Raw genomic sequence first — 14,348 nt, 5'->3', positions numbered from 1 at the left:
AAGGGGCGGCGGCGGCGACCGCCCGAGCAGCCCCAGTGAGCGAATGGGAGTTGAGGAGGTGCTTTGGGTCCCGACGAAATCCCTTGGCCTGTGGCCGTCGGGGTGCGCTGGACGGAGACAGACATGGTGGCCGTAGGCGCAAGTGTTGAGGCAGCCACAAAACACCTCAGGTGACGGGGGGGGGGGGGGGGGGAGAGGAAGGAGGGGGGCAGGGAAGGGGGGAGCCGAGGGCCTGGCACGTGAAGTCATTTGGTACCCGACTGGACAGACACCTGTGCATCTCCTTGGCCTACCAGCTCCCTACCCGCACCTGTCAGCGTTGACAATTGTGTTTGGATGTTCTGAGCACCCAAACCAAGGGTGCTTGGTAGACAAAAAGAAAAAAAAAAAGATTTCCATCTCTTGGGGGAGATAAGAAAAGGCATCTTCATTCAAGGAGATGACCTTGGGATGTCCTTGGTGGTACTGGAGGGCAAAGGGAATCCGGGTCTAGGAAACGGTTTATGTCAGGGCATTCCCAGTCGCAAGCCTTCTCCCTTGGAGGTTTGTGGCTGGAAAAACTTCACCTGAAAACCTTAAAACCAATGCCAACCGTCCCTACCATACTCAGGCACATAAGAAGGTGCCCTTTGTAAAAACTATCAAAGTAAATACAGTCGCAAGAAGTTGCAATATTACAGACAAGTCACGTGTATCCTCTTATCTAGTTTCCTCCCATAGCTACATCTTATGGAACTATAATCTCAAAACCAGGAAATTGACAATGTACATTTTTATCACATATAAAGGAAATTCCCATGACCATGATGATGAAGATATGGAGCTATGTTACCAGAACAAATGCGTGAGAAACACCTTTGTCTCTTAGTATCAGAAGTTGGCTATGTTATATCAGATACCTTGTACTTCTGGCACATGACATGGTAGACTTTATTTGATTTTATAGCTCTGGAACCTTGACTCATGCAGTCAACAGAGAGGTGCTACAGTGATCTTTGCTATAATGCAAAGGCTCTAGAATCTAATGGAAGCCTGATTCACATTTATCATGTTGATTTCCGGTCAAATACAAGCAAGGAACCCTATGCATCCCTGGGAATGGTTTTATAGTTTATGTGTGTACTTTATTAGACTTCTGGAGAAGATAAGAAAGTGAGCAGAGTTATTTAAGGATCCCGCCTCTTTAAATGATTCTCGAGGAAGTCCATAGCTTCATTTTTTCCATTCTACCATGAATAAGCTCCAGAGGCATGAACTTCCTGTTTATGCTGTGGTGCCTAGAAAAGAAAACCAGTAGCATAAGAAACTAAACTTTCCAGTAAATGAAGGAGAAAGACTTGATTATAGATCGCATAGGGTGAAAGGGTATTGAGTCTAAACTTTTACTGGAAAGAAAAATATTACTTCAAAATGAATTTAATGTGTACTTTTCCCTGCTATGATAGCTCCTGTGGCAACCCCAACAACGTCACTGCTTCAGTGTCCCTTTTGGGACAGAGACTTCAGTAAACACTTGGCTCTAGTGTTAGATTGCATCAGTTCTAGAGATAATTCCTGGCCTTAAACTAAGAACAAGCTCTGACTTATTTTCAGATCACTTGCAGAACAACTGAGAGTTTCCAATATTGCTTTAAATATGTTGACTTTTACTTGCCGTTGAGACTAGTGTGTTGGTTTTCTTGCACATACTCTGTACAAATGTATAGATCAAATGTACTTTTAAATTAAATATTAACATACATCTCCCTTTGGAAGATATATAACTTTTTCTAGAATTTCCTAAAAGAACTTCAGTGCTTTAAAAATGGAAACAAAATTGTGAATAAATTGGAGACGAAATTGCTAATAATCTTATCACCTCTAACAAAACAATGGCAATTTTGGTGAATTTTCTAGTTGTATTTGTATGTGCTTAAATTTAGAATAATATATTCTCTTATTGTTTTCATGTTTTATTTTGCTATTATTTTCCAAATCAGATTAAGGATGACAGTGATGACATTGAAATGTAGAAAAGATGAACCATAAATCTGTGATTGAATAAATCAGAAGGAAATTTAATTAATCTTGTTTCTGTGCTCACAAGAAATGCTTGAATAAGAACAATAAGAAAGTCCTTATTTTCCTTTCCTTTAAACTTTTAATCTGGGCTGTTCTTGCTGCCTTTAATGAAGTCAGCTTTAATGAAGTGAGAACAGCAATATCAAATTATATGTTCATCCCATTTTGTCCAAGAGAATTAACAAATCTGATGTCTTTTTTCTAGATGGATTACTTTGATTTGAATAAATTACAGTAAAGTTTTGTCTTATCTCTTCTTCAGAAAGTTATTCTAGGAGTTGAGTCATCACAAGAGTTTCATCAGAGCATTTAGTACATTTGGGGTGTGGCAGCAGACATGTTACACTACCAGTAAGCCCCTAGAAGTCCAGGTGCTCAGATCTTATGACAATAAAAATCATTACTATAACATTAGGATATTGAATAGAAACCTAAGTAGGATATTGAATCGAAACCTAAGAGAAGATTCTTATTAATCTGCTTGATTTATATGTTCACTCACAGATATTTATTGAACATTTACTGTATCCCAGAAATCAGTGTTTAAGATACATCAACAAACAACAACAAAGACAAAATTTCTTGTTCTCAGGTTTCAGGAAAGACAAATAGCAAGTTCTTGGTATTACTGATAAAAGGGGCTGACACACAGAGAAATTTTTTGTTGTGGTTATTTGCAGTACTGAGATTTGAACTCAGGGCCTTATACTTACTTGCCAGACACTCTACTACTTCAGTCATACTCCTAGGACCCTTTTGTTAGGTGTGTGTGTGTGTGTGTGTGTGTGTGTGTGTGTGTGTGTGTGTGTGTGTGTGAAATACAACTAACTGAAAGATGTATTTGTTACATATATATATATATATATATATACATATGTATGTGTATACACACACAAACACTTTTACTTGGAGCTGTTATTGGATCACTATTCTTCTACCTATGCCTCCTATAAAGCTAGAATTACAGGTGTGTACTACCACACCTATTTGTTGAGATGGAGGTCTCTCTAACTTTTTTGCCCAAGTTAGTCTCAAAGTTGGAGCCTTCCAATCAACCTACTGAGTATTTGGGATTGCAGGCATGTGCCACCAGGCTGTTTGTGAGATGTGGTCTTGCTATGCTGTTTTTAAGAAAAGGCCTTGACTAGCCTCAAAGCACCATCCTCCTATCTCTGTTTCCTGGATAGCTAGTTTATAGACATGTGCTAATATGCCTAATAGACAGGGTTTTGTATTTTTTTCATAGGGAAGATTTATTTAAGCATAAGCTTAACTTTATTGAAACAAATGACAAAGTGATAGTACACCCCAAAAAGTGTGTTATAACTGAGGGTAGGCAAGTTGACCAAGCAGTTAAGTACATTGATCTCTTAATTCTTAGGCACTGTTATGGGTAGGTTTTGACGTGCTAAGGATATGTTCATAGTTGTAGAGTTTCCCAAGAAATGGGAGGGCCTTTCCAAGAACCAGGGAATAGGGAGCAGTTTAATAAGATATCCTTAGAAACAAGATGGTGATTTGCGGGTAGGTGCATTCATGGAACTGCAATTTGGAGATGTTGTTGGGGACTACTGGCTTCTATACTGAGAGTAGTCAGATTTGTCCTACCAAATTGTTTAAGGCTTGAAGGAAATGAAGGATATACTTCAACTAGAATTGCCAGTTTGTTGCCAAGGTCATCTGACTTGTCTTGAGAATGTGTCTCTAGTTTCCTGCTTGGGGATCTGGGGATAGGGCCTGGGACTGTTTGCTGTCTTTCTGTTTCTCTGTGCTTTTCACTTGTCCTGCCCTCTTTCATGATTCCTGATGCTCTTTCTCTCTCTCCAAAATATAATGTCTTCTGTTACATGACTGCTTATTCAAAACAGATAATCTTCTATTTTGCCTATAAATCTAAAACCTTTTTGTTTTGAAATAATTTTAAATGTATAAGAGTCTCAAAGATGGAAGAGAGTTCCCATATACTATCTACCAAGTCTTTCCTCATATTAATACCTCATGCAGTCATGATACATTTATCAAAACTAAGAAATTAACACAAATATCATACTATTAATCAAGTCACAGACTTCATTTGGCTCTCATCAGGTTTCCACTGATACCTTTTTTTTTTTTTCTACTCTGGAAGTTCCCATTGCATTTGGTTATCACATCTTAGTCTGTAAACTACGATGCCTTTTTGGTCTCTCCCCTTTTTTCTTGTCCTTACCAATTCTGCACAGTACTGGTCAGGTATTTTGTAGGATGTCCCTTAATTTAGTTTTCTCTAATATTTGAACTTGTTATTATTAAGTTAAGAATACGAGTTTGAGGAGAAATACCACAGTGGGAACTGTTATTTTTATTATAACTACATGGTGATACCTACATGGCTATAACTGATGCTTTTGGATAAGGTGATTTCTGCAAGATTACTCTAGTTAACTACAATTTTCTTACTATTCTCTATTCTGTAGAAGCACATTGTTAAGTTCAACACACATCCAAGGAGTGGATAAATTCCATTAATTATTTAATACCTTTCTTAAACCCTTTTACTTCTAAAAGTCCACTTGCTTCTCAGTCTTTACAAGATTCTGTGGTATATCTCAATTTAGCCTTTTCTTTCCCTACTGTATCCTAAGTCATTTTTTCTGCAGTCCCAATTATAAATTTTTGTTGTCCCTATTTATAGGGATATGGGTAAAAATAAAAACCCCTTATTCTAGCTTTAGTGGATTTTCAGAGGGAGTAAAATTATGCTATTATATTCAACCTGCCATTTTTAGCTGGAAGCTTTGAGGAAAACATTTTTAATCATCCAGTTGATTTTTAATCTGTTTTTTATTATATATATATTTATTGTAAAGATACTGTGCAGAGAGGTTACAGTTAAATGAGCAAGGTAATGAGTCCATTTCCTATCAATAATCTATGTTTGAATTTGCCATTCATTCTGCATCTCACAATTCTGCCATGGATGTAATCCACAAATACTTAATGCTTTTGTTTTGTATCATTGTTATGTTTTATATACCATTGTGATCTGCCTGAAACCTGATCCACAGCTAAGAAAACAAGTCTGTAGTGTTTCTTGATGTAATGGGTCCTGATTTTCTAAGGTATTATGGTTACTGCTATGAAGTAGGGTTTGTGAGGAATCTGGGGTGTTGCTTGTAATTACCACAGTCAGTTATTGAAATTAAAAAAGAAGATGGGGGGACTAGGAAGGTGGCTCAGTGGTAGAGCACTTCCCTTGCATACATGAGGCCCTGGGTTCGATTCCTCAGCACCACATAAGCAAAAAAGAAAAAAGCCGGAAGTGGTGTTGTGGCTTAAGTGGTAGAGCACTAGCCTTGAGCAAAAGAGCTGAGGGACAGCGCCCAGGACCAGAGTTCAGGCCCCACAACTGGACCAAAAAAAAAAAAAAAGAAGAAGAAGAAGATAGGCTTGGATACCTCAAGAATCAGTGCTTAGATCAGCTCCAGGCAAGGAACCTTAGCCTACCGCTATGGTCTCCCTTACTTCTCTTTCATTTTTGGGTTTCCTTTACTTTATGGTGTTTTGCTGTCATTTCTTTTTATCCTTTTTTTTTTTTTTTTGGGTCCGGTCGTGGGGCCTGAACTCTGGGCCTGGGTGCTGTCCCTCAGCTCTTCAGCTCAAGGCTAGCGCTCTACTACTTGAGCCACAGCACCACTTCCGGCTTTTTTCTTTTTGCTTATGTGGTGCTGGGAATCGAACCCAGGGCCTCAGGCATGCAAGGCAAGCGCTCTACCACTGAACCAACTTCCCAGCCCTCTTTTTATCCTTTAATGACTAGATTACTAGATTTTTTCCCCCTTCAATATGTTTTAATATCTTTTCAAGGTAATATGTCTGTGTGGTTCAAAACCAAAATAACACAAAAGGTATATATTGAGAATTCTCCCTCCCATTCTTTTGTGCCTCTTTCTCTCTTGTTCTTTCCTGCATGTATAACCATATTTATTGTTTTTGTGCTTACTTTTTGCAAATATAAACCTGTATTCTTATTTTCCCCTTCCTACCTGTTATCCATATTTATACTTTCCTCATTGAAGAATAGTTTCTTTTTTTTACAGCTCTGTTATATATCAGTATTTATTTAACTAGTTCCCTATAGAAAATAGCATGTTTGCTTCTCATTTTTATTTATAAACCATATTGTAATGAACAACCTTGTAAAACTTCATTTTGTAACTATGTAGGTATATTTGTATGTAAATTTCCAGAAATAGAAAAGTTGTAGAATATTGACTTAATATTGTAATATTTCTAGAGTGGTATTAGCTATCATCTGTTTTAACAGTCAGGGACATCCTGGTACTTTCTCAAGAAAAAATTTAGTGTTCTTATGTTTTTTTCTTTTCAAAATACTATTTATTTTTAATATTTTTCAGCTCTGAGAATGGAAGTTAGGGCCTTCTGGATATTAGACAAGCACTCTTCCATTAAGCTATACCTCCAGCCCTTTGGATTACTTAGTGTGTGTGTGTGTGTGTGCTCGTACACATGCATGTGCAGATACTGGGCTTGATTTCAGGGCCGCTAGCTGTCACTTGGCTTTTTTGCTCCAGGCTGTTACTTTGCCACTTGAGCCACACCTCCACCTTTTGCTGGTTAATTGATGATAAGAGTCCCATGGATTTTTTTCTGACCAAGCTGGCTTCAAATTGTGATTCTCAGATCTCAACCTCCTGAGTAGCTTGAATAACAGGCATGATCTACTTCTGATTGGATTATTATTATGGTTTTACCTGAAAAATTTAATTCAGGGGAGTGATGGAAAATGAAACAAATAAGATTAGTAGTAGATTAGTGGAGATAAAAAGAGGATACTCTTAGAAGAGAATCACAGAGGTGCAATGCCAAAGTGCTTCTTCACATTTATATAAAATAATACACATACTGAAATGAACTTCATGATATGGGAAAAAAGACCTTTCTTCCTTTCTTTTTTTTAGTGTTTGATGATTCTGTTTTCCTTACCTTATAAATGTATATCTTTGGGAAGGTGGGGAGGGGGAGGGCACAGAACTTGGGGGGAAACGATGAAAAAGCGCAGCAGTGGAGCTCACTGGACATTGATGAAAGTGAACTATACAACTTGTGGATGGAGTCGGGAGGCAGGATTGGGAGAGAATGAGGGAACAGGTGATACTGTAAGAAAGGAAATTACTCATTACCTGACTCATGTAATTGTAATCCCTCTGTATATCACCTCTATAATAACAATAAATTTTTTAAAAAGATGATACAATAAAAAAGTTAATGGAAAAACTACAGAAGCAAAGAAATGGCCAATGATTATTCAGACCCTGCAGAAATGATAGATTGGGTAATATTCCTGGCAGATTAGCTGTCCTTGGATGACAGAGTATGTGGTAAGATTAGTGATTTTCATAGAGGGTAATTTTAGTCACACTTCTCTTGTGAGATATGTTCCTTGGTCCAAAGCTGTGTGAAGTATGATACCATGACAGTAAGCAAGGGATTATGCTGTACACAAACAAAACACAATAGACAGGAAAGGTGTTCCCATAACCAGAATATATGTCTATTCCAGTACAAACAAATAGCTTTTCTATTTATGATGGAAGTAGAATACCATGAACAACCTACCAAAAGATGGTTTGCTTAGAAAATAGTGTTATATTGGGTATTCCATTTGGATTCTGCTCTTGGAGATTCCAATGCTTGACAGTGCTAGTAGACAGATCAGCTCAGTAAGGGGCAGTATGTATTGTTAAGACTTTGGTTCCATCCCCACCACTATAGTCACTTTATACATCGGTTCCTTGTACACTAGGGTAAGGAAACATACTGACTTCTTAACACAGGATAAGTCATCTTTTTCCCCCTTATTATTGAAGCCTCTTCTGTAGGTAGTGTTTTTCCCCTAAATACTCATACTAATTCCTTTATACTTTTTGCTCATTTCTGAAAGATCTTTCCCTTTTCTTTGCTACCAGTCTTTCAGGTTTGTTATTTTCTACTACAGGCTACCTCTCCTTGCTGGCCAAGGGGACCACAAAATGTACTGCCAAAAGGTCTGCCCTTTGAGAGGATTTCCTTCACTAGTCTCCTTCATGGTTTCCCTGAGTGAGTACACTGGTATTAGCATTTTGTGGAGACCTTTTTGTAAATTTGGCCCCATTTTTTTCTTACTCCTTGAACTGTTTGTATTGAACTCCCACATGAAACCAAAAGGGTGGGCTGAGGAAAGGACTACAAAGCATAAGAAGTAGGTTTTCACCAGATGCTGGTGGCTCAAGCCTGTATTCCTAGCTGCTCAGGAGGCTGAGATCTGAGGATCACAGTTCAAAGCCAGCTCAGGCATGGAAGTCTGTGAAACTCTTATTTCCAGAAAAAAACTCAGAAAGAACTGGAAGTTGTGCTGTGGCTCAAGTAGTAGAGAGCTAGCCTTGAGCACAGAGTGGCTCAGGGACAGAGCCCAGGCCCTGAGTTCAAGCCCCATGACTGGCAAAAACAAAACCAAAAAAAAGTAGGTTTTCTATGGGTCTGAACTAAATATTCATGCAACAACTTATGTCTCATGTCTTACTGAAGACTTAGTTTGCGTTTGAACATCTGTATACAATCTCCACTTTATGATTATTGCTTCACATGTCCAGACTTGGTATAATATTTAATGTCTTGCCCAGACAACTCTTGTTCATAATGGGTAGTTTAGTCAGATAATCATTTAGAATCCCACATTAACAAATTAGTTTCTTCACTAAAGAAGGAATAATTATCAGCAAGAGAGAGCATGATTCTGTTCCAAACCCTAGCTATCTCATCTAATTTCTTTGTTGGGGCTTGCAAAAGGATCCACTGACACTTTGAACATTATTGGATAGTGTGACTCACACTACTGCCTGACCTGCTCCAGAGGCTTTTCCAGTCGTAGGCACTTCTCAGAAATAGCAGCCATATAATAAGATGTTCAGTGCAAATGAGTCAGTATATCCAAGAGTATTTTGTGTGTGTAGAACATCTAAAGAAGACCAGGACTGCCACCACACTATTGATCCTGAACTTGAAAAACAAGGTTTTCACAATATTACCTATTGAGCTGGACAGTGCTAACTCATGCAGTGTTCCAATTTAGGTAGTGCTATTACTCACCCTCAGGTGAAAGTTAGAAGACAGTCTGAGCAGAAAAGTTAACTAGCAAAAAATTGGACAGAAGTTATGACTCAAGGAGTAGAGTGTCAGTTGTGAGCCAGAAAGCTGATTGAGTGTGTGAGACTCTGAGCTCAAGCCCCAGTATGGCACACATACAAAAAATATTGATATAATGACAGGATATGGCTAGCTGTTTTATTTTTCTATGAAGTTGTACTTGAAATAGCACATTTTGTTTGTTAGATAGAAACTTTTTTTAAAAATTTCTATTATGCCAGGAAGGTTATATGCCAGCAGTGGGTAGAGTTCAGTCTTTTCTTCCTACCTGCCTTCCTTCATTCCTTCCTTCCAGCTACATAGCACTCTTTGCTCTAAGGGAAACTTTACTTCCCAATTTAGGTAGTTCTGATGAGTGGAAGCTACCAGATATAAAGTGAGTACCACAGAAAGAAGGACCCATAGGCCCTAGGAGAACAATTATTAAATATGAATAGGAAGCAGCACTTTGGGCAAAGAAGTTTAGAAAAGGTGAGAGACAAAACTGGAAAGATTGGATAGAGATATACTTATGAAATTTATGTACCATACTAAAATGTAGATAGCATCCTGTGGGCTGAGCAAAGGTAGTAAAGGCTTACTACAATGTCATGGTACAATCCAGTTGCTTTGAAAAATATTCCATAACAATGAGAACAGAAGATTGGAGATGGGCATTACTGGGGGATGTAATTATTATTTGAGATTATTTATTAAAGCTAACATAAAATAATGAAGACTGAACAAAGACTGCAAGTATAGAGGTGAAAATATTCATAAGAGATGAAATTAAGATGTAGTAAGTGATTATACACGGATTAAGAAGAGAGGACAGGCCAGGTGCTGGTGGCTCACACCTGTAATCCTGGCTACTCAGGGGCCAAAGCTATCTGGGCCAGGAAAGTCTGTGAGACTCTTATCTCCAATTAACCACTAAAGAACAGGAAGTGCTGTTGTGGCTCAAGTGGTAGAGCGTTTTAGCTCAGGGACAGCACCTGAGCACAGAGTTCAGATCCTACAACCAACAAAAAAAAAAAGAAAAAGAAAAAAGAGGACAAAACATACATAATACATACATACATACATACATACATATATATATATATAATATTTTTTAGGGTACTATGCTGGTTTTGGTTTGAATGAGGTTCAGATCAATCTGGACCTGCTGGGCCTGATGAAGAGCCACCAAATGTTTTGGTTCACACCAAAGAGATTTCCTGAAATTTGGGTTTCTAGCACCAAAGATGAGACAAGACTGTCTCTCTATCCTAATATGACTGATGGGCAGGTTAATAGCAGGAGTTTATTGCCGTAAGCACTGAGAAACCTAGAGATAATTATGGCCCAATAAGATAGTGTTTAGTGATACAAGGAAATAGTAGGATGTGTGTGTGTGTGTGTGTGTGTGTGTGTGTGTGTATGAAGGGATTGGGGTTTGAATTCAAGGTCTCATACTTGCTAAGCAAATGCTCTACCATTAAGCCATGCTCCCCAGCCCTTTTTTTTTTTTTTGTCAGTCGTGGGGCTTGAACTCTGGGCCTGGGCGCTGTCCCTCAGCTCTTCAGCTCAAGGCGAGCGCTATACCACTTGAGCTACAGCACCACTTCCGGTTTTCTGGTGGTTTATTGGAGATAGGAGTCTCATGGTCTTTCCTGTCCCGGCTGGCTTTGAACTGCGATCCTCAGATCTCAGCCTCCTGAGTAGCTAGGATTACAGGCGTGAGCCACCAGCGCCCGGCAGCCCAGCCCTTTTTTTATTTAGGTTTTTGTTGTTGTTTCTTAAAGAGTCTTGCACTTTTGCTCAGCTGGCCTTGGACTGTAATTCTTCTATCTCTACCTTTTGAGTAGGAAATGGTAGTTCTTAATGTTGCATGGTACTGTCATTCAGATCCTCCTTCCCTCCCCCCATGGATCCAGTCTGAGGTTCCAAGAGATTAGAGAAGTAAAATACAAAAGAATATTGACATTAGCAGGCTTTCTTTGAAGCAATTCTTCAGAAACAATGTGATTACTATTTATTATGTTGTGCCATCTAGTGTAATTTTCTTTCCTTCCTTCCTTCCTTCCTTCCTTCCTTTCCTTCCTTCCTTCCTTCCCTCCCTCCCTCCCTCCCTCCCTCCCTCCCTCCCTCCCTCCCTCTCTCTCCCTTTCTCTTTCTCTCTTTTTTTTATTTTTATTTTTTAATTGTGAAAATACTGTACCGAGGGGTTACAATTACATGGGCAAGATAATGAGTACATTTCTTATCAAGCATTGTAGCCTCCTCCTTTGTTTCCCCTTCCCATCCTCCCCCCCATCCCCTCATCCAATCCTCCCCGCTACCCACCCCCACCAAAGTTGTGAAGTTCATTTTTCCACATAATGATTTGTACATTGTTGCAATGGGTCCACTTGTATCCCTATTTAAAAGATTTCCCATCCACAAATTATACCGACATCAAATACAGTGAAAGCAGGGGTTATATCTCTCCTTCTTTCTCTCCTTCTTTCTCTCCTCCTTTCTCTCTTTCTTTCTTTCTCTCTTTCTTTTTCTTTCTTGTCGGTTGTGGAACCTGAACTCTGGGCCTGGGCGCTGTCCCTCAGCTCTTCAGCTCAAGGCTAGCTCTCTACCACTTGAGCGACAGTGCCACTTCGGCTTTTTCTGCTTATGTGGTGCTGAGGAATTGAACCCAAGGTCTCATGCATGCAAGGCAAGCACTCTACCACTGAGCTACCTTTTATACTTCCCAGGCCCTTTTATACTTTTCTTATGCCATGTTAGGATTAAACAAAGGCAGATGAAGCAAGAATCTGAGGACCATTTCCTAACTTGTCGTTCATTTATGCATTCTTTCCTTTTTTTAGTTGTTAAAAAAATGAATATGACAGCTTTCTTTTACACTAGTTATTATCCCATGTTTTAGAACTCTAGCAGGAAATAAAATTTTTAAAACCCTTAAAGTCAATGAAGTATACACTGATGAGGAAAAGGGTACATTTTCCTTTTCCTGTATGTTTTTTCTATGTTCCCAGTACCATTTGCTAAAATTTATCTTTGTTTTCTTTAGGACTCAGCAGTGCCATTATTGTCATATATGATATATCCATTTGTATGTGGGTCATTGCATATGTTACATTGATTTGCCAGCTTCTATGCTAATATGTTATTGTAATATCTTACCTTATGATCAGTCAATGTTTTGTAGAATAAGAACTCTTACCTTAGCTGAGCACTAGTAGTTAACCCCTATAATCTTAGCTCTTCAGGACTCTATGATCTGAAAAATGTTGTTCAAAGCCAGCCCAGGCAGACAAATCTGAGACTCTTATTTCCAATTAATTAGAAAAAAGCAAGGAGTGAAAGTATTTAAACACTAGTCCTGAGCAAAAAAAGCTAAGTAAGAGCTCCAGGTCCTGAATTCAAGCCCTAGAATTAGCATAGTTGTACACGAGTCCCAGGGTGGGCATAAAATGTGCATAAAGATTTAAAACAATCTGTAAATATATATCTATACATTTAAACACTTCCTATAAATTTTAACTGGGATAAAACTAAATCAGTCAATCATTTTGAATGGATTGACATTTCTAACTTTTTGAGTCTTCCAATTAACCATTTAGTCTAGTTTTCTTTAATACCTTTAAATAGACATTGAGGTTTTACAAATGTTTGTAGATTCATTAGTAGATACTTGATTTTTTGCTATTGTATGGTAAAATGTCATCTTTAAAAATATTTACCAATGATTTTTTAATAGTAGTTTAGAAATGCAGTTGATTTTTGTTATCAGAAAGTATGCACAAATCTATACATTGGTCTTTTTGTTGGGTGAAAGAAGAGTTCAGGCAAGATGTATCATATAGTGAAAGTGATAGATAATTTGTTCGGAAAGCAATATGGCAGAGACAGAAGATTTTTTGTTTGTTTGTTTGGAAGGCTCTTTAGTACAAGAGTCTGATAATTATATTGTTGGATTGGATCCTCACTCTTGGCGGGGGGGGGGGGGGGGAGAGAGGCACAGATGGCAACAGGGTACAAAAGAGAATTTACACTATTCCAGGCATCTAACGAAGGATGACAGTTTTGGGCAACTCATTTGACAGTTTTGCAATTCACAAAAGATTTTTTTGAAAGGAAATACACAGGCACAGAAAGCACATACACCCCCTATAATACTTTTTGTCTAACAAAATAAAAACAACAGAAGTGCCTTGCTTTTGCTTCTCTCTTGCTTTGCTTGTCTCTGAGATGGCTCTATTTTGTTCATATATGCAAATTAGGACTAACGTCTGTTCCAGATCTGTCCAGCACTGAAAATTTACTTCCTCCTCAGAAACTGACATTTGTAAAAAAAAAAAAAAAAAAAAAGAAAAGAAAAAAAGAAAATGACATTTGTATAGAACATTGTTCTGCATTTTGATACTATACCATAAAATATTTGGTAAGGAATCTTAAGGGGGAAAAAAAAGAAAAAACATGGAAAGACAATTTACAAATAGAGCATTAGCTTTCTCTAGGCTATCAAATGAGCTGAAAGTGCTGCTAAGCATACATTAATTTTTGTGTGGCCTAGTATGTACTTTTAACTGCTCATAATTGTTCAACTTTCTGATATTGTGGATGAGGTTTCTAATATGAAATGTTCATGGGGCTGGGAAGGTGGCTCAGTGGTAGAGCGCTTGCCTTGCATGCATGAGGCCCTGGGTTCGATTCCTCAGCACCCCATAAGCAAAAAGAAAAAAAAAGCCGGAAGTGGCGCTGTGGCTCAAGTGGTAGAGCGTTAGCCTTGAGCTGAAGAGCTGAGGGACAGAGTTCAGGCCCCACAACTGGACCTCCCCCCAAAAAAAATCTGCCTGCCATCGTCATCATCATTATTCCTTAAAAGTTTAGAGATAATTGCCAGTAATAGCATTTAAAGAGTACTTATTAAAACTCAGATTTTTCTCCCATAAAAGTAAATAAAAACAATTCACTTTGACTTTAGAAGCTTTGGTTTATATAATTATGCTATAATGCCTCGTTAAATTTGTGAAATGATGACATAATTGAGAGGATTACACATTCTTACATGAGTGATTTCTCTCCTTTCTGAATCACTACAACATTTTAGCCATGTCTTTTCTCTGGTTAATCTGGGGACT

The sequence above is a fragment of the Dipodomys merriami genome, unplaced genomic scaffold (genome assembly GCF_024711535.1).
Source record: "Dipodomys merriami isolate MVZ:Mamm:240054 unplaced genomic scaffold, mDipMer1.0.p SCAF_336, whole genome shotgun sequence".
NCBI classification, from domain to species: Eukaryota; Metazoa; Chordata; class Mammalia; order Rodentia; family Heteromyidae; genus Dipodomys; species Dipodomys merriami.
This window is presented reverse-complemented; position numbering follows the sequence as displayed.